Raw genomic sequence first — 19,964 nt, 5'->3', positions numbered from 1 at the left:
AAAATGGCTTCCCTCTCCCTCCTGCTCCCCAGAACTGCCATGAGGTTCCCCAGTCCCAGCCTTCTCTGTCAGCCAGCCCCCTTCTGACACTCCAAGCAGATATAATACTCCTCCACCGGGAAGCCCACCCAGAGGCAGGTGCAGGATGGGCCCTGTGAAGCTGGGGTGCACCCAGCCCTCGGCTGGCTGGCTCCTGCTGCCAACCCCCTGCATTGGGGGGAGAACCCAGTGCCAACTGAGCCCGCATGAAAACCCCTTTCCTGCTCTGCTAAAAGCAGCTCTGCTCCCCGTTACAGACACTGCTGAGCGTGCGGGCACCACCCACACCCAGACACACCCTCTTTCACACTCCCACAGGCACCTCACTGGTACAGGCACACTCGTGTGCATGTTCGCGTGCGCACACACACACACACACACACGCACGCCTGGCCGTGTCCTCAGCTCTGTGATCCCTCTAGCTTTAGATTTTAATTCTTTAACCCCCGGAGTAACTCTAATTGAGTCAGGAGGCAGGACCGGGAGCGATGGTGCAGGGAAAGGATGGGGGCCATTCCTGCCACCCCAACTGCTCCCCCTTCTGGCTTGAGCTGGGAGGGTTGGTGGCAGGTTGACCTGCAAGTGGGAAATGGGAAAAAGAAGGGAAGGAGAGGGAACAGGAGGAGGAGGAGGGGCGGGCAGGGAGGAGGGCTGCGGGCAAAGCCGAGTGGGGAGCATTGGCAGGGGGACCTCACAGCTCCCCTCCGACCCAGGCAGGGAGACGCCGTTGGGAAAAGCACTGGTGTGGGGATCAGCCGGCCTCGGGCCAGGAGGTCACTTAGCCTCTGCAAGTCTCAGTTTTCCTCTCTCTAAAGTGGGGATAATGATACTTGATTCGTAGGTATGCAATGACATTTGTGAAAAGCCTGGAACCGAGGAAGGCCTCAACAAATGACCGCTCTCATCACAGATGCCTAAATTAGAAGGGATTTTGGAAGGTGTTGGTTCTTAGCCCCATTCATAGGGGACTACTTAGGACACCTGGTGATGTGCTTCCTTCCTTTACAGCAAAGCTGTACCCTCCATGACTCATTCCGGTCGTCCAGTCCCCCAGGCACGAGTGCAACGAGTGGCGAGTGTCCCCCACAGGGATGGAAGAGCTGGGGAGGGCAATGTATAAGGTTCTTGCAGTGGCACGGGATGGCTCCCAGGACCCGTGCCCCCAGGGGAGAAGAACCACAGATATTTATCCCCACACTCCTGGGTAAATATGTTTCCGATAGTTTGCGTTTTGGCCAGAATCACCACACAGGACCAGAGACACAGGAACCTGCAGACACACAGCCCACGGATGCAGGGAAAGGGTAGAGAGACACTCCCAGCTATGTGGCCACCTGCCCCAGAGAAATGCGACTGCCTCCCTGGCAGCTGTCTGGAGAAAGGAGTTCCAGGTCGTTCTCTCTCCCATTCTCTGCGCTTATGGGGCATCCTGAATAGCAAAACACTCGGTGAGAAGTTGTTGGAACAGTGGTTAACAGCCCAGATCCTGAAGCCAGACTTGGAGAGTTTGAACCCTGGCTCTACCACTTAACCAGCTGTGTGACTTAACTTCAGTGTGCCTCTGTTTCCTCATCTGTAAAATGGGGAGACTTCGCACCACACCAGACACGTGATAAGAGCTACTGCAGAGGCCGGCTCTGACAACATTTTCCCTCCTTGGCCAGTCGGTCTGCATGGAGAGCACCTTTCTGGAGAAAGGCGGGTCAACCATGACCTTGCAATGTGTACAAAGGGCCAAAGGGCAGCAAATAGGGGCCCAATGTGCAACATTCGTCATCAGTTTACTTTTACCTTCTGGCAGCTACATGGTTCCAAGGATCGCAGCACGTTCCTGGCTTAGCCATTCTCTGGCTGGGGCCGTGTGGCCAGGGGCTGTTCCCTGAGTCAAGATAAACTGATCCCCTCTAGACGCCCTCCTCTTCCACGCAGCTCCTCCTCTGCACCTTCCCCCAAGGGACACCAACACACCTTGGGGGGTGGGACCAGGTCCTTCTGGCCTCCCTTCCTGCTGTCCCCACCCCAGAGGGCCACGGAGGAGGGGCTGCCTGCTCAGCTGCCCTAGCCCAGAGGGACAGACCTCAGCTTATGTGGGGGCTCAGGTGCAGGGTGAGGAGGGCGGCAAGGAAGGAAGGGAATAGGAAGAGGGAGGAGATAAGGGGGAGGGTAGGTGATGGGGTAGAGCTGGAGGGAAAGGAAGAAAGCAGAGGGGAGGCAAAGGTGTAACATGGGGAAAGAAGGAAAGGAGGGTGGGCCAGGAACAGGAGGAGTGAGAGGGAGGAAAGGGAGAGGAAGGGAGGAGGAGAAGATGGGGGGGAGCCAAAATGGGACTGAAGGGGGGGATGGGACAGAGTGGGAGAGGAAGGGGGAGGAAGGAAGGGTTAAGGAGATAGAAAAGCTTTGGCTCTGCTTCCTGTCCTTTATGAGTTCAGTGCCTGCCTCCCTACACACACACACACACACACACACACACACACACACACACACACAAACGCACATCCTCTGAAGGAATTTGTAAAAAGAAGCCACACAAAAGGGAGAATAAGGGAAAGAGGGCTCTTGAGAAAAGCTAGGTAAATTAGAGTCCTGAAGTGGCACGTCCTGACCTTGGACATCTAAGTGGCTGGAGACAAACGTCCTGGCCCATTGCCAGGCGGGACAGGTTTGCAGGGAAGTCAGTCCAGGTTCAAACCCCTCCTCTGTCTAGGAGGTTTACTGGCCATATGACCTTGGAACGTCTGCCCTGAGCACTAGCATATTTATAAAATGGGTGTGATTTAAATGGCTTGCTTTACAGGGGTGTTAAAATTAAATTAGCTTAAACAAACAAATAAAAGAAATGGAAAGGCCTTGGTCTTAGTGGTTGTGTGACTCGGCATTTCATTTAGTGCCAGGAGGAAATGCTGTTGGTCCCCTACGTGGGCTGGCCACCCACCCCCCACCTGCTAGGTGCTGGCTGACACCTTCTTGGGTGGGAGCCTTCCTGCCCCCAAATGTCTGGCAGATTACCGCCCCCATCCCCGAGGGCTGGTGGAAGCCTGTTTAAGGGGCAAGGGGTGGGGGCGGATGCAGAAACCCACTCCCTTGCCTCAAGGTGGGCAACTCCAGAGCTCCTTGCTGAGTCCAGACTTCAGCGGAACCCACATCTGTTCAGCTCGCCCCCCACCCTACCCTGCTTCCCTCACGGGCTAGTCCCCAGAGCCCTCCCTCGACAAGTCACTTGCGCCTAAATTCCTGTCTCAGGCACTGCTTCTAGGGAAGCGCTTCTAAGACGGCACCTTCCTGAGCGTTAGTTGCCAGTGTGCTCGGACCAAGAAGGGGCCTAAGATTGGGGACAGGGTCTCCCGGAAATGGGAGGGCCACATCCAGCCCTGCCCTTACCCAAAGGGGCCACATGCGGCCAGTCTGATGAGCCTTGGGCAGGTTCTAGGCTGCAGTAGGCTGGACTTCACCTGTCCTGGGAGGATTCGAAGAGGAAGCTGGGTGGGATTCAAAGGGCATAAAATAAAAACAAGCTGAGAGGGGTGTCCGCCGAGGCTAGGGTTTGCCGGGACACCAGCAGCCACCAGCCCTAGCAAGCACAGCTGATGCTATCCCTCAAACATTCCAAAATGGCCACTGAGAAGCCCGTGGGCAGGGAAGGCTGGTGGGCGGGGGAAGCGGCTGATCCTGGGGCTTGTGGGCATGGGGGAGTTTGGGAGTAATTTAAGGGATAAGAAGGAGTCAGGGCACACTTGAATGGGGGAGGTACCCACAAAGCTTCCATTTTGTGTGCAATTAGTCTAGGGATGCCCTCATTTGCATAAGGTTCATAAATTTGCATAAAATTGCTTGAGGCCCTAACCACCAGTACAGAAAATAAAATAACATGAATCAATTAGCGGGACTGGCTGCGATTGGAGCAAGCCTGGTGTAAAGGTATCTCCCGCTCCTTGCTTAGGAGCGCTGGGATGGCAGGGAGGAGCCCCAAGTGCGACCCCTCCAGGGGCTCAGCTGCCCCAGGGGCGCTGGGAGGAGAGCCCTGCCCCCACCCCGTCCACCCAGGGATGGGGCAGTCCCCGGAAGCAAGTGGGGACCTGCAGTGGGGCCCAGAAGGCATGAGACCAGTGCCTGATCCAGGAGATGCAGGCGGCAGGCAGGCCGGTGCAGGAGGCACCATAGGGCCTCCAGGATAAAGAAGCGCGCGAGAACATAGCCGGTGCATGTGGCAAAGGCGGGGCGTGCTTCACCCCAGCCGCCTTGTGTACTGAGGGCCTTTGCGGCCTCTGGCCTGGGCCGCACGGACTCTCGTTTGATCGTCATGACAGATAAGGGGAAATCGGCGCAATCAGCCCATGGCACAGATGTACTGGGAGCTTGGTACACAGTTGCTGAATAAATGCCTGGTGGATGTGGGGCTGGGCTTTGAGGGGAGGCGCAAGTCAAATCGAAGACACCATGTGGCAGTTCTTAACAGGTGAGGAGTGAACTTCAGGATGCAATTTCCTTAAAAAAAAAAAAAAAGAAAGAGAAAAAGCAAGCAAGCAAGCCCTGCCAGTCATCTTGGGAGTCTGGGAAGCTGCAGTTAAGTCACTTTGTTTCCCTTCTAATTTCTGCAAGCTGGCCTCGAGGGTTGTCTCCGGCATCGCCCCACCCTGCCCTCTCTGCTGGCCCACCTTCTGAGCCCTGCCCGGCGCTCCTGGCACACTGCCTCCCCGACTCTGATCTGGAACCCGTGGTCCCCGGTGGGGAAGGCGAAGCTGGAGCAGAGGCTGTGGAGCGGGAGCCCATGCTGAAACTACACGGCTCTTATCTTTCATTCCCATCCACTAGCAAGCCCTCGCTGATGAATCACCAATTTCTCTCGCCAGCCCTCCCCTCCTCTCTGCACTGACCCTGCTGGTATATAAGAACTCTCGAGGATTTTTTTTTATTTGCCTCTCCACTCTCCCTGCACCTCCTCCTCTCCCGAAGCCACTGTTAATGAATCAAATTGCCCTTCGACTTGAATTACCGGGAAAGCAGGCTCACCCGCTCCTCGAGGTAGATGGGATGGCTGCCCCCAGATCCACACTGGCCTCGTCCCCATGACTCAGAGTGGATGTTTATTTTTGAATCTCGCATCCTTTATCTGAGAAAATGGACTACCGATGGGAAACAATTACCTCCCACTTACCCCACAGGGCTGATGGGAGCAGATGGCACGTGCGACGCCGAAGCGGCACAGCGCATTAATGTCATCAGCAACGATCACAGCTGTAATGAGTCCGCATCACGGGGACTGCAAAGTGAAGAGAGGAAAGAGCAACAGCTGGGCACTTCAGCCAGATGTGGCCGCGACCACCCAAACGGCTTGTTCCGGTTTCGCTTCATGGGCACAGGACGGCGACGTGAAGCTACGAGGGGACGGCCCCGCGCGGAACAGCCCGAGCTTTGGAGCCCGCCCGTCAGCAGGGAGCCACTCTCCGGGGAGCGCCGGGCGACTCGCTGTCTACCTGGGCCCACCAAGCCACTTCCCTTGCTCTGGCCCAACTGTGCGAGTTTCCCTGGGCGTCTGCGTCTGCGACCACGCGGGGCGTCTGCTAACTCTGCCCGGAAGAATGCGCGGAACGCAGGCACTGGAAGGTCTATGAAGCTGGCAGTCAAGTTCAAAGATAAAACATAATGGATACGAGAAAGACCGACAGCGACACTTCACGATTTGCTGAATTTGGGACGCTGGGCTATCAGAGACTGTAAGGACAGAACGACAGGTCGGTTTCTTAGCTATAGAAGGAACAGGGATGAGGACCAATGATCCAACCAATGATCCCGAAAAATCACCCCACTGCAGAGCCTCCCTGACTCCTGCCCAGCTTGCACCGCAACCATAATTTCACCCCACATCCCAACTCACCCACCGCCTTTTGCTCTGGGCTTCTGCAAAGCCCAGAGCAGCTCAGAGATGCCCTCGGATTCGTGCCTCTCCCTTCCAGCTGGCGCATGAAATGGGTTCTCTCGCAACACCACGAATATGGAGGGTCTTAGCACACGTTCTGGGTCCTCCATGTTGGGGCGGCAGGTTTATGTCACGAGTTGTAACCAAGTGAGGCGGTTTCTGCTGGCACCTGTCTGCAGGCGACGGATGAGCTCTTGGAGACGCACGGCCAGATCGACAGAACGCGGTGACTCAGAAAAAGTTGCACCGGTTTGAGGAGTATCCATAGTTACAGTGACGATTTAACGGTAAAGTCATAGAATGCAAAAGGTAAACACAGAGAAGAGGTTTTGAACAAACCCCTCATTTGGCAGAGAAGGAAACCGAGGTGCAGAGGGGGTGAACGACGTGCTCAAGATCACGCAGGTTATGACTGCCTGGCCCCGCTTGATAATCTAGGCCTCTGGACTCTTAGACCAAAACAGCTACTATTTTACTACACGCCTTCCCCGTTACCGTCTGTCTGTCTTCCATGCCAAAGCATAGATTTTTGTTAACTGTTTCGTGTAAACAAGGACGATGCTTATCGATAGGAAGCCTAAGCTGTCCGTGGGGTTGTCTTTGGTTTTTTTGTTCATTCATTTGCAGGTGTATTTCTTTTCTTTATTTGAAAGAAATTTGAGGGTATGGTGGGAGGACGGCACACCTCTCATGGCTTTGGGGAGGACACAGGTTCTAGAAGGAATCACTGGGGCAGAAATACACAGGGTTTGGGAGTGAGGAGGTACTTGGAAGTTGGGGGAGGGACCATGCCCTCCAGCACCTCTGAGCGCAGTGTTCACTCCAAGGCCAGGTGGGGCGGGCCAGGGACATGGCCACCAAGGCTGGCTCACAGGATTGCCCCTCCCAGGAAGATAGGGTCTGAGGTCCGTGCACTCAGCTTCAAGGGCCAGGAAGGGCCCATTCAGACAGGCTAGACAGGTACGGCCCTTCACTAGGCCCATTGGGTGGGCCTGGGCATGGCAGGAAGCCTGCCTTCAGGACTTCGACGGGGGCTCGGGTCCCCCCCACGAGTCCTACTTTCCAGAGCTCAGGCCAGCGTGCTGGGGGCCAGGCTCAGGATGGCCTAAACATCCCCAGTGAACTGACTGAAACAAGAGAACACAAGACACCAACCAAAGGCACTAGAAGTGCCCCTTCCAAACTCCTACCAGACAAATGGAAATCCGAGATGCCGTGCCTCGTGCAGTTAAACAAAACAAACGAGACGAAAACCTATTCAAACCGAAGGTCAGGCACTTGGTCAGGTGACCCTGAGATGCAGGGATGGTGGGTAGGGCACCACACCCAGGGACCCGGTGGATCCTCAGCTCAGGGAGGGACCAGGCCAGCCCTGTACCCCAAGTCCTGAGGGATTGCCTCACATAGCCCTCACCCCCCACCCAGCCACCTCCTGGCTCTTCTAGGCAGCCGTGCTCACCACCAGGGAATGTGGAGACCCTCTCCTGATGCCCAGAAATGTGGCAGGGAGCGGAGAGACAGCATCGGGGCCACTGGGCGTTGGCACGAAATGTGGAGTGGCCTACCTGCATCGGGTGACTTCAGGGTCCTGGCCATCCTCCCTGGACAATGCTGGGGCCCTGGGGGGCCTCGGTGTAGAAGATGACCTCTGAGATGACACTGTCCTTCACAGACCTGCCTTGCTGTTCCTGGCCACAGAGCAGACGGTAAAGCCTGTCTTGGCCCTCCGTCGTGGGTGGCTCATGGGTCACCTTGGGCAGGCCTTTGGTGCCTAATGAGAGTGAGTCCAGGCCCTTGAGCATGGTACACGCTGTGTGATGTTGGGCTGCAATCCGCCGGCTCCTTGAACATGACCCAGAAGGTGCTGGTGGAACCATCATGGCGAAGCCCCTGTCGTTCAAGCCCGGGGTGCTGCCCACGTGGATGATCTGGATGTCACATGGTAATCAGGGGGCCCGTGGATGGAGCCACACAGCCCAAAGCCCGCCACGAAAATGCTCTTGTTGATGGAGAGTACGCCCAGCGGCTCTCCCCCTGCTGGAGGCTGTTCATGCGGCCGCACCCCTTCCTGCGGAGGCAGAAGCACAGCTGGTGGGTGAGGTCCGCACGTGGCTGAGGGCTGACGGTCAAGTGCAGGAAGAGGCTGCCCCTCGGCGCGGGCTCTGCAGCACACTCCTCGAGGGTCATCCGCGGGAAGCGGATGAGGGCGAGCGCCCGGCCCAGAACCCTGCGCTTGTTCTCGGGCATCACCTGCGGCTGCTGTCGCCGACCCTCGGCCCGGCGGCCTAGGATGCCGAACAAACGTACCTCCCAGTGCCCAGGGTGTCCGGCCCCAGCGCAGCCACCAGCGTGTCCAGGTCGAGGTCTGTGAAGCCCTCGCCAGGGACGGCGTCGGCTGTGTTCTTGCCGGCGTTCTGCAGGCACCGGCCGGCCGGCTGCGGTTCCTGTTAGAGTCTGGCCCGCGTCGGCCGCAGGAACGCGTGGTGGGCATGGACGTTCTTCTGGAAGTCCACGCGGTGGGCCTCGAGCGCCAGCACTGCGTGCTTCTCGGCGGGTGTGCCGCCTGGTCGTGACGTCAGGGGAGCAGAGAAACCGGAGCAGGGCAGGGAGGACCCCGGCTCCACCGCCCGCAGCTCCCGGTCGGCGCACGCGGTGCCCGTGAACATGGCGCCGAAGGCGGCCCCTTGCCGGCCGCAGGTACACAGCCCAGAGCGCCTCGTTGCCGGAGAGGAAGGCCAGGCGCTCCTTCGGAGTACGCTCGGGTAGGCTCGGGGGGGCCTGCCCGTGGTCCCCTCAGCCCCCGCTCCCCGCCAGCCGTGGGAGGCCCCGGGCTCCGGGGCGGCGACCGCACTGGCATTGGGTCCTGGGCGCCTCCACCCGCCTTGTCGGGGCGGGGCCTCCGGGCGGGCCTGCGCTTCCCGTGGCCCTTCACCTTCCCTTCGGTGATTTTAAGTCGCTGGGAACTCTGGGGAGCTCCCCACCGGCTTGGTCTGGCTTCTGCCTCAACCAGGCCATCGAAACTGCTCTTTGCAACCACCTATTTGTTGCTACACACAAAGGACCCTCAGCCGACCACATTGACTTACAACACCTTGGCGGCATTGTTGCTGCCGACCCACCTTCTTCCCAGGGAGCTCGGCCTCCGTGCCGCTCGAGAAGCACGCTTTGTGGACTCATACCAGGAGGCAAACTGTTGCTGGTCTACCACGAGGTTAAGTACAGAAAGGAAGAATAACAGAAACTTTGATAGCAACTCGGCAGAGGAATTTTTGCCTGCTCAATCTGATACTAAAAAATGGGGTTTGCATTTTGGATGCCTGTTAATTTTTGTTCATCTGTTTTATTGTATGTTATCACCAAAGTACTGGTCTGGGGCACAAGACGGGAGGGGGGAATCCCTAGCCCTTCTCCAAAGATAAAGTAAGAAATACTGCCATAAGCCCTTATCTTCTCTGAATCTAACTCTCCTGGCTTCCCTCCCACTCCACTCTTCAGAAGTCTGCACGTTGCCTTCGTGTCTCTCAGGCCCGCGGATTTCCCCTTTCCTGATGAAAGCCTGTGCATCTGTTGCATCTCTGCAGAGTAGGCCACCCCTCCAGGAACCTCTCCTCTGCTTGGCCTAGAGCCCCGTACTGTCCATAGCATCAACATAACAGGGCACAGCGGATTTCCGTCGCAGCTGCCAAGCCTCATTGTCCCCTCAGCCCCTAGCCCAGTGCCTGGCACGCAAGGGAACCCAATCGACCTTCGTGACACGAATGAGTTTCACCTGAGGTGGCCTTGGGCGCACACCATGCGCCAACTTAAAAGGTTCTTTCTCTCTGCTCATTTCCTCCATGTTTCTTTGCCTTCCCTAACGCGCGCAGTAGGCATCCCAGTTGTCAAAAAATTAGCAGTGAATTAAAAACTGGTGCAAGCCCTTTGGTGGTCCGAGACAAAGTTAGAAAACCCCAGGTTGCAAACCATCCGCTAGGTTATACGATTTCCGGTTTCTGGGAAGGGAGAAGGAACAGCAGTGACATTTCAGAGAACTCGTCCTGACGGTCTGAGTACATTCCAGGGATCCGCCAGCCTCCGTGAAGGAAAGTGCCTTACCTTCATGTGAGCACAGATGGGGAATCGGGAGCCTGGACTGAAGTCTTGGCCAGGTAAAGTGTTGCCCACCAAATGAATGCCACAGCCCTCCCTGTCCTATGCCACAGTATCCTGTAGAGTGAGTGAGTGGCAGCCAGGATGACCCTTGGGGCTAAGCTAAGGGGCTTACTAATTAGTGATCCTATAGAACACTGAAAATAGAAATGTCAAGTGTTACTATTAATAGTCATATTTCCTCTGCTCCGGTTTCCAAGGTCCCTTACGCTTTCATTCCAGAACCTCTGGAAAGTAACAAGAAATGTAGTTTGGAGGGAAAAGAGAGCTATAACCATAGTGTAATTCAGTATGACTGGAAAAATAAAATGGAGATGAATAGGTTGCCTTTCTAGAGTGACCCTGAAGACTGAAGCCCTTATATAGAAGCTAGCTGCTTTAATACATAAAACATAAACCTTTGGCATTGAAAAGAAAAAAAAAAGAAACAAAGGAGGCGTGAAAAACTGACAAAAATATTTTGTACATAGACAGCAACTGAAAGAAGAGTATCCTTAATATATAAATTGCTCTTTCAATCAATAAGAAAATGAGGCATACCCAAATAGGAAAATGGGCAAAAGGCAAGAGTAGGCAATCCACAAAAGAAGAAATATAAGTTAATTCTATATGAAGACTGAAGAGGTGCCATTTCATTTGGTATCTCTTTGATTACCGGTGAGACTGAACCTATAAAATACAATTTTTCATTTATCAGCTAGGCAAAGATTAAACATATTGATCGTCCCCAGGCAAAGTGAGGGGAATTGGGCATTTACATTTGCCATGAATGGGACTGTAAATAGGTACAGCCTTTCTGGAGAGCAGCTTGGCAATGTAAAATAAAAGCCTTGTCCTTTGACTCACAGATACCACCTGTAGTAAAGAATCCTAAGGCATCATCAAACAAGGAAACAAAGACGCATATGGTAAGATTGGTTATCTCGGTGGGGTTTATAGTAGCAAAACCAGAAGCTCTCTAAAGGCGTATCAACACGTGATTGGTTAAGCATACAGTGGGATACTATGCCGTCACTTGTAAAAGACGCATAGCTTTGTATCTATTGATACAGAAAGATGCCCATGACACGTAGATGTCACTAAATGAAAAAAAAAAAGGTGGAAACAGAAGATGTAGGATGCTTTGATTTTCTGAGCATTTTTAAAATATATACGCGTAGAAAAATGTCTGGGTACAAATGCTCTGCAATCACACTTGTTGGATGATGAGATTACAGGTGATTTTTACTTTCTTCTTTTATACGTTTCCGTAATTTCTTCATTTTTTTTCACAGCAAAAATTTACGGTTATCTTCATTGAAAAATACCTTTTAGGGAGCACTTGGTCTGGTTATTCTGGCTGTTTTATGGAAGTGGAAGAAGTGACAAATAAAGACCCTCGTACATAAAATAAGGAAGTGATTTTTAGTCAGTGAGAAGTTTGCTTGTTTCTCTCTGCAATCGTTATTTCCTTATTCATTGTGGAATCCACTCACTTCATTCATGGAAGCTTCCCTACTCCTACTGGCCTCATCTTTTTCTTTGAAAATATCCTGGAATATTCTATCACATTAGCTGTCCCCGAAATCATTATTGGGTATAACAGTACATGTATTTTTAATTTTTAAAATCACTAATAAAAAATAATTGCCATTCGACTCTGCTAAAAAAGCATCCCCACCCAGGGATATAGATTACGACCACTAACCTTGCTGGGCCCAGCTCCACTGGGATCACCCTCCTCCAGCACCCGGGGCACCCTTCTCCTCTGCTGGGAGCCAACATCCCTGCTAGTGCCTCCCAGTGACCTTTGCACACATCAGCCTCTGGTGATATTCTTGTGGGACCAAATCAGGTCTGATCCCATGTTTAGAAATATAATCTGGGGTGCCCAGGTGTGTTCTGTTCATAAGTCTTATGCCATGTCGGTCTAAGTGTTAGGAATATGAAGAATGTGCCAGTCTTTTGCTGAGAAAGTATTTGCTAGAAAAATAAGAATATAGAAGAATCACAGTTCTCTAGGCTATATTATTATTATTATATAATTTATAATGGTTTATGTATTATATACATATATATACATTACGTGGATTTGCCTTTGACCAAAGTGTCCCTATGTGTGTGTGCTCTTAGAAACTCAGTAGAAAACCGTCCCGCAAATTAAAAAAAAAAAAAATGAGTCTTAATCTAACTTCCTCCGGTGCTCTATTCAATAATTGCTTTGTTGAAGTTGCTTTTTGAGTCTGTGCCTTTTTTCAGATCTTTCATCTTTAAAAAAGGGGAAAAAAAATTTTCCCAGGCGACATTCCTGTATTGCTTTTGATTTTGCATGTTATGGGCTCCACCGGTCATCCTTAGAGACCATTCCATCCTTTGACAACTGGCCAGAGGTGAGAAGCAACTTGCCCATGTTCACCCAGCTAATTAGGGCAGAGCTGGGACCAGAACCCTGGGCTTTTCTACCTTTCCACCCTGCAGAGGGAGTGGGGGCTGTTATCATCAGCCCCCCTCACGAAGGACAGGCCTTGGGCTGAGTTAAATAGCATGGCCGGGAACCAATGGCCTGGAAGGTCGGAGGGAAAAGATCAGTTGACAAATGGTTGTGATCACTATTAATGTTATTATTCATATGCTATGTCTGTGGCAGAAAACACAGGTTTATTTAAAATGCACATAATAATTTGAGTTTGCTCCAACATTTATTTTCTGTCTAAATTATTTTTTAACTGATATGAATGCCAAGGCTTGTGAAGACAAAAAGCAAGGCTTTTTAAAAAATCCATAACCTTAAATTAAGACCACATTTATTCACACTGCTGCTTGCAGCCCAGAACTTTCTCCCTTTTAACCCTTCAGTGACATCAGCAAGCCACAGTTCCACCTCTTCTTGGCCCAATTTGTATTGTTTTTTTCTGGTAATAACTGCATTGCAAGGCCAGAATATAATGCATTTCACAGTAAGACTCCTAATGGAATTTTGTAAACTGGCCTGACCAGCCCACTTCCCCCACGAAAAGATGCCTCTAATTGATCTCTATGTAGAAACAGCAGCTGGTGATCAGAACCACTGCGCTCTGGTGGGTAATTATTTTATCAGGACAAGCACTTCCATCATGATAAGAGAGAAACAGCAGGACCTGGGGAGAGACACACACAGAGGGCCAGCCAGACAGACAGACACAGATAAGACCCAGGCAGAAACCTACTGCAGGACCCAGAGGCACGCAACCTTAAATGGAAAGTTTCTGATAACCCATGATGGATTGGAGCCAGGTGGAGGCAGGGAAGGGCTTGGGGGTAGGCTGCAAAGCGTGGGGGGGTGGGTCAGAAAAGGCCGGCTCCCCGGAGCTCCTGCGCTTGCCCTGAGCTTTGTTAGGGGGCGCTGTGGGGCCGCAAGCACCGGTTTCCCCACCCCGCAGACCCGGCAGCTTCAGGCGGCCTGCGGTCCTTGAAACCCCCATAGCTCTTTTGGCAAAGAGTAGGTGTGTCCTGGCCAGGTTCCAGTTTGGGTAATTACAGCCTGTCAACCTAAATTCCCCCCAGGATTGCAGTTAAATATGGTACCCGTCTTCACAATTAAATTTTAGCTCTAATAGGACACTCGATTGTCATGTTACGTGACAGTCAAGGAGCAGGCGCGCCGTACCCCAGAGGTAGCTGCACTTTTGTGGGGACTACAAAGATTTCTCTGGGTGTAATAAATGACCTGCATGGACAGAATCGGGGCGCGGGGAGGGGGTCTTGCTGCTAAATTAGAGTCGGTAACTGTAAGACTTTGCTCTTCATTAAATTTTTTTCCCCAAACTCTTTCTTGGGGGGGGGGATATGGGGAACACGTCACATGGCCATTTCATTTTCTGTTCTTTCACCTGGAAAAAAAAAATCAGGACGCCAGGTTGCTGCAGGACAGATGAAGTCCCTGACTACCGGTCCGGCCCCCTGTCCCCTCCCTTCCTTTGTCTCAACATCACAGATGTCCTCGTCTTTCTCTGAAGGCGTCATGTACTCCCCTCTAGAACGTCTTTCTTTTGTTCTCTGCTTATGGAGACCTTTTATCCTAGCAAGGTCCAGTTCAAATGCCACTTCCTTCGTGATGCCATCCATGATCTTCTACTCCAAAGTTAGTGTTTCTCCTCTTACAGTCCCCGTACAATGCTACTGTTTCCTTACTCAGCCTTTATTCAAATTTGTTTTATGCAGCATTATAGTCAGTCGTTTACACGTGCACTAAACTGTGAGCTCCTTGAGGACAGGGGCCTGGATTACTTTTCCTGATGCCCAAGCACAGCGCTTACTAAATATTTCTGAAAGAGGGAAAGAAGGCACCTACTCTTTCTGTTCTGGGGGCATATATAAGAATAGCTGATATTTGTTGAGCGCCTGCTGGTTATTGACTGTGGTCCTGAGCACTTCATATGTACTAACTCAGCCCTCGCCATCTCGTAAAGCATTGTTATTATGGTCTCATTTTTATAGATGAAAATACTGAGGCACAGAGAGGTTAGTTAATTTGCCCCAGGCCACACAGCCCGTCAGTGGTGGTGCCAAGAGTGAAACCCACAAGGCTCCTTCCCCCCCACAACCTTTTGCCCTTATGCTGCAGCATCAGATAGGGCTTTAATTAAACATGTCAGTCCCCCCACTGTCTTCCATATTTCGAATCAATCCAGGTCTTCGAGAGCACAGCTCGGTTTCTAAAGGGGATGAGTGTGAGGACACGAGAAGGTGATGACACATAATACACCTGCCTCCTTCCCACGCAGGCCAGCCTAAATAACGAGGGTTTCCGAAATCCACATTCTTGTTTGTCAGTTTCCATCCTTGGGCAATTATTTCACACTGAAAATGAGAAGGTGATAATCTAAAGTATTCGCAGCCAGTCTTGCCGACAGAGGTGTGATCAAGGAGGAACATAGCATGTTGTGATTACAGAGAGAAGCAACAAACCCCAGTGATTGCAAAGCGTTAAGGAAGGGGTCAGCCTCATTATTCTCATGCATAGTTTGTGCACCCATAGAAATATTTTGTTCCAACAAGTTAATTCCTTTAAGTGGTGAGCGCTGAGTGTGGCAGACACAGTTATCTTTCTTAGGTGTCTTGCCGCTTTCTCCCCACCCGTCTGGGGGAAGGATTTCTGCAGCTCACCTCGTGCAATTAGAAACAGCCCCACAGGGTAAAGGTGCAGCCTGCGTTCAGAGATACTCTTCTGCCGCTGAAATAAAAACAGCCTTTGAGAATATTCTCCTGCCAAAATCATTTTAGCATTTCACTGTCACACGGCGGGAGGCCGGAGAGAGAGAGAGAGGGAGAGGGAGAGAGAGAGAGAATCTTTTCCTCGCACAACCGTTAAGACCTCATGAGTTTTTCCCGTGTGCAAGGAAATTAATTAATTTCCTTTTTTATTTTTGAAAAAGGGGGCCAGAAACACATAGTTCAAGATGTTACATTTTCATATGGAAGAAGTCTCAATTGTAAATGAGTTCCTCTTTTAAGACAAGGCTGTAATTAGATTGCCCGGGGTGATGATGAATGGGGCGGGTGAAGGGTCCTCGCCTCTTTCTGGAGAAAGCAGCACCCTCAGAGGCAGAAGGAAGGGCTGCCTCGGGCGGCCACGCTGGTGCCAGCTCCAGAGACTTCTCTCCCGTGAAGCGGAGAGAAGAAAGGCTGTTTCTGAACCCAGGAGGAAGAACAGGATAGGTGCCCAGAAGGCGAGCCCCGGCGGCTGCTGCCACGGAGGCCAGCAGTGCCGACAGGGGGCGCTGTCCGAGGTCTGGTGGCCTCCCGTTCAGCAGCAGGTCGCCTGGGCTTCCAGCACCATCTCTTCAAACCCGGGCATCTTTTCTCTTGCAGTTAACCTAAAAGATGAGTGAACTTGGGAGCCACTTTAAAAATGCCTTACTTTTTGCTGTTGATTCTACACGCCCGCTACGGACCGAAGTGTATCCCTCTCCCGCATCGGGACGTGGATGCCCTGGCCGCCAGGACCTCGAAGGTGACTGCCTTTGGAGACGGGGCCTTTAAAGAGGCGATTACGGTAAAATGAGGCCCTTCGCGTGGGCTGAATCCAATCTGACTGGTGCCCCTCTAAGAACGGGGCATTCGACACACAGAGAGATGGGGGCTGCGCGCAGGCAGAGCGCAGGAAGCTCCGGTCCTCTCCAGGCCGAGGGCGACACCAAACCTGCCCTCACTCCGATCTGGGATTCCCGGCCTTCTCGAACTGAACAAACAGAACAGTCCACTGTCTGAGCCATGCAGAGTTCACGGCAGCCCGAGCAGACGGACACTCAAGTATTTTTCAGAATGCGGTCCATGGAGCACTTCCATCAGAAAGTGGACAGCGGCTGAAAAGGCAACTCCCGGGGCCCCAGGCAGGCCCGCTCAATCAAAGCCCCAGGGCCCCGGGAGCTGCAGTTGCCCCCCAAGCACCCCTGGCCCTTCCAGGGCCCACTGAGATCGGGACACCCCCGCAGCCAGATGTGCTGAGATCCCCTGGGTGGTGATCCGCAGAGGGCGACCCGAAGGCGAAGGCGGAAGGCCTAGGCCTGAACCACGCCCCGCCCCACCGCCCCTTCCAAAGGCATTCTTTGCAGGTAAACATTGCCTTCTCCCTGGCGGATCTCTTTTCAGTGCAAATAGCTCCTGGGTGGGGTGGCAAATTAAGTCAATAACCTTTGAGTATGAATTCACTTATCAGCCGAATTCCTGTGGGATTGGAAGGATGCCAACCCTGAGCAAACCCGGAGAGGGGGGCTGAGGGGGGTTCAGAGACAGCGGCCTGGTCCGCTCTGGAGACTTAGCTCGCGGCTAGCCCGCCGAGGGTAAGGCAGGACCAGTGCGGGGGCTGCCGCAGGGCACACGGCGCTGGGCTGTCCAGCAGGAAGCGGGTCGGAGACCTGGGGGCCAGGCTTCTGGGAAAAGACCACTGACTTCTGGCTGCCTCCTGTTTTCCTGTTGGCTGCTGGGAAGCCGAAGGCAAAGCCACAGGCCTGCCTGCCTGCCTCGGGGTGAGGTGCGCAGGGGCTGGCGGACACAAGGGCAGAGGCCACAGGGCCGGCAGGATGGGTGGATGTAGGCAGGGATGGGACAAAGTATTTAACAACTCCTACGGGCTGGACAAGGCCCCATCGGAACAGAAGGCAGCCAGAGGCGGGAGCAGAATCCTCACCAACCCCTTTGTTTCGGGGTTCACCTCTCAGGGCCCCTGGCCTGCGCCTGGCACGCTCTGCAAGGCACAGGCCCGAACCACGGGGAGGGTCTGAGAAGGAGGCTCTGTATTCCCTGGCTTTCATTGTTTCCTTCCGTGCAGGGAAAGAGGTGGCCTCCCTCCCCTCCCCCACCCCCAGAGGCCTGGCTTAATTCACTTTGCCATTCCTGCTCAGTGTTCTCCAGGCCCACGCAATTCACATGTGATGGTGGCACTTGTGTCCTGTGGTTTCTGGAGTCTTCCAGCAAGTCCTAATGGGCTGGGAGCATCCGCCAGGGTGCTGAGGCCAGTCTCCTGCCTGCTGACAAGGGAGTGCCTTAGAGAGAGCGATCAGGAGCTGTGGCCCTCGTGGCTGGCTCAGAAGCCACGGCATTGGGATGGATAATGTATTGAGCCGGAGCTCGGAGCCCACTGCAGGGCTGCATGGCTGCCTCCCCCCTACCCCCACCCCCGGCCAGAGCACCAAGGACAGGCCAGCAGCCAGGGCACCTTGCAGCCCATTGGGTGCTCTGGCATCGAGAAATGTGCTTCCTGGCTTCTCATTTTCTATGCAAAAGGGTGAATGCGAGGTGAAATCTGCCACAGACACCAGCCCAGGCTTCCACGCTGCTCCTCGAAGCAGCAGATGGCTGGGAGGACAAGGATCAGCCCGGCCACAACAGTCCCTGGCTAGCCACTGTTCTTTCTCTAGACAGTGCTCCTTGTGACAGCAGACGGTGTTGGTGCCCCACCCAGTCGCCCTGGGGTCCCTTTGGCCGCTTTGTGTGTGCACTCTTGCTCCTGTCACCCTGCTTTGACTTTGCACCCTTCACGCAGCACTCTGGCTTCGCTCTGGGAGGTCAGTCCTCGGGCTGCAGGAAGGGAGCCACTTCGCACACTGCACAGGGAACTGGCTGTGCCTGGGAGTTCACCTCCCCCCCGGGGGGCTCATGGTCATTGGCTGATGGGGACAGGGGTGTGGGAGCCCAGCTCCCCTCGCTGGGCCATATCAGCTCAAAGGCAGTCACCCTCCAGAGCTGTCTTGCAGGTGCAGCCAGGCCAGGACATGCCCGTGTGGGCCCTGCGTGGCTCCTTCTCTTTTTTCCTTTCCTGCTTCCCCTCGGCCCTGGCAGGTCACCTCCTTGCGGAACCACTCACACACAAGTCCTCATCTCAGGGGCCGCTTCTGGGCCACTGGACGTAGCTTTTGCATTAAAAATCCCGTCATCCTCCCATCAGAATCTCATAACCCAGAGAAATGCCCACTCTCTCTCTCCACCTCCCTTACCTCCCCAGCCAGCTCCTCCCACAGAACCCCCCTCTGCCTGTTAGCGGGGGGCCATCACTCTCCTTGTCGGCAAGTTCGGGAACATGGGGGCCTTGCAATGTCTCTCCGACCCCATCCTTCTCCCTACTGCCACCCCACACCTCAGCTCAGGCCCCTCTCCTTTACCTGGACTTAGACAATAAACCCGAGGGCTTTACGTGTCCACCTCTCAGCTCCCATTTTTCTGGAATATCTAGAACCCTGCGAGCACATGTACCCTGCTGAAGTACTGGTCTAATTCTCCTTATCACTCTGTCGATCACCAAGTCTTCAGCAACTCCCCGGTTCTTGCCAAAGGAAATCCATCTTCCTTGTCTGGGTATTCAAAGCCCTTCCCACCATGCCTCTGGCCTGCTTCTCCAAATTTCTAAGGGGGCCAAGATGGGAAGCCCCTGCTCCCTCTTCCCACTGAGCACGTTCACCAAGAGCGGGCCGTGTTAGGGTGTGGAGATCATCACAGTGGCTAAGATCGTGATGTAGAAAACGACAGATGACAGACACCAGAGAGGCGGGCGGGCGGATAAGGAGACACACGGGATAGGAAGCAAGAGATCTTTCTGATTTTAGAAGTTGGCTTTTTTTTTTCTACTTACAGCCATCTTACGGCGGCCATAGAATATTTTTGGATTCTCCCTCCAAACACATATTTAATTGGGTCTTTACCTAACAGGGCCTATGTCCAGCCTTGAGGCCTTCAGGCTCACCAGGGTGCCACAGCGCTGACACCCACCCACGGCCCTCATACTGGTCAGGATAGGAGGCCCGCTTGCCCTGGCTTTTTCTTCTCCTGGGCCCCCATATGAACCCACCTCCCACCCCCTGCAGGTTTCTGACTTTGGGCTTAAGTTCCCTGCGTGGGTCTTTACTGTGCCCCCTCCGATGCGGCATGAGGCACAGATGTCCTACTTTTCTATTGGTTCCCTACAGGAACCTGAATTCTCCCCACAGCAAGGCCCTCTTCGGTTCGGCCAAGCTCTGGGAACTTCTCCCTGGACAATCCGTGGTCCGAGTTGGTCCTCTTTCCATGCCCTGGGGCAGTTATGAACTGCTTGAGTGTGTGGACACTCCACGGCACTGCCCAGACCCCCTTCGGAGGAGGACTTGCTGTCCAGCTCCACAGTCAGCCTCCAGGTATCAGCCCTTCCATGTCTGTCTGAGCTGCTGAGCCCTACTTTGCCCAAGCTCATGTCCTCTCTGGGGTGGCCCACGTCTGGTGAGTGGGCGAGGCAGGAATATGAAGGCCTGGCCATTTGGGTCCCACATGGGACACCCTTAGGGACAATTCTTGGTCTAGAGCTCCCTGCTGGGTTGGCTGAAGTTTTGTTGGGCCCGGGGCCACAGTTCTGGTTCTTTCTCTGTACAACCTGGCT

At 53.6% G+C, this 19,964-nt stretch overlaps 1 pseudogene; it reads right to left on the bottom strand.

The window, feature by feature from the left end:
- Positions 1-8,619, bottom strand: part of LOC109490372 — a 73,612-nt pseudogene extending 64,993 nt beyond the window's left edge.
- Between the last annotated feature and the right edge of the window lie 11,345 nt (positions 8,620-19,964).

This window comes from Ailuropoda melanoleuca, chromosome X, assembly GCF_002007445.2.
Source record: "Ailuropoda melanoleuca isolate Jingjing chromosome X, ASM200744v2, whole genome shotgun sequence".
Classification (NCBI taxonomy): domain Eukaryota; kingdom Metazoa; phylum Chordata; class Mammalia; order Carnivora; family Ursidae; genus Ailuropoda; species Ailuropoda melanoleuca.
This window is presented reverse-complemented; position numbering and strand designations above follow the sequence as displayed.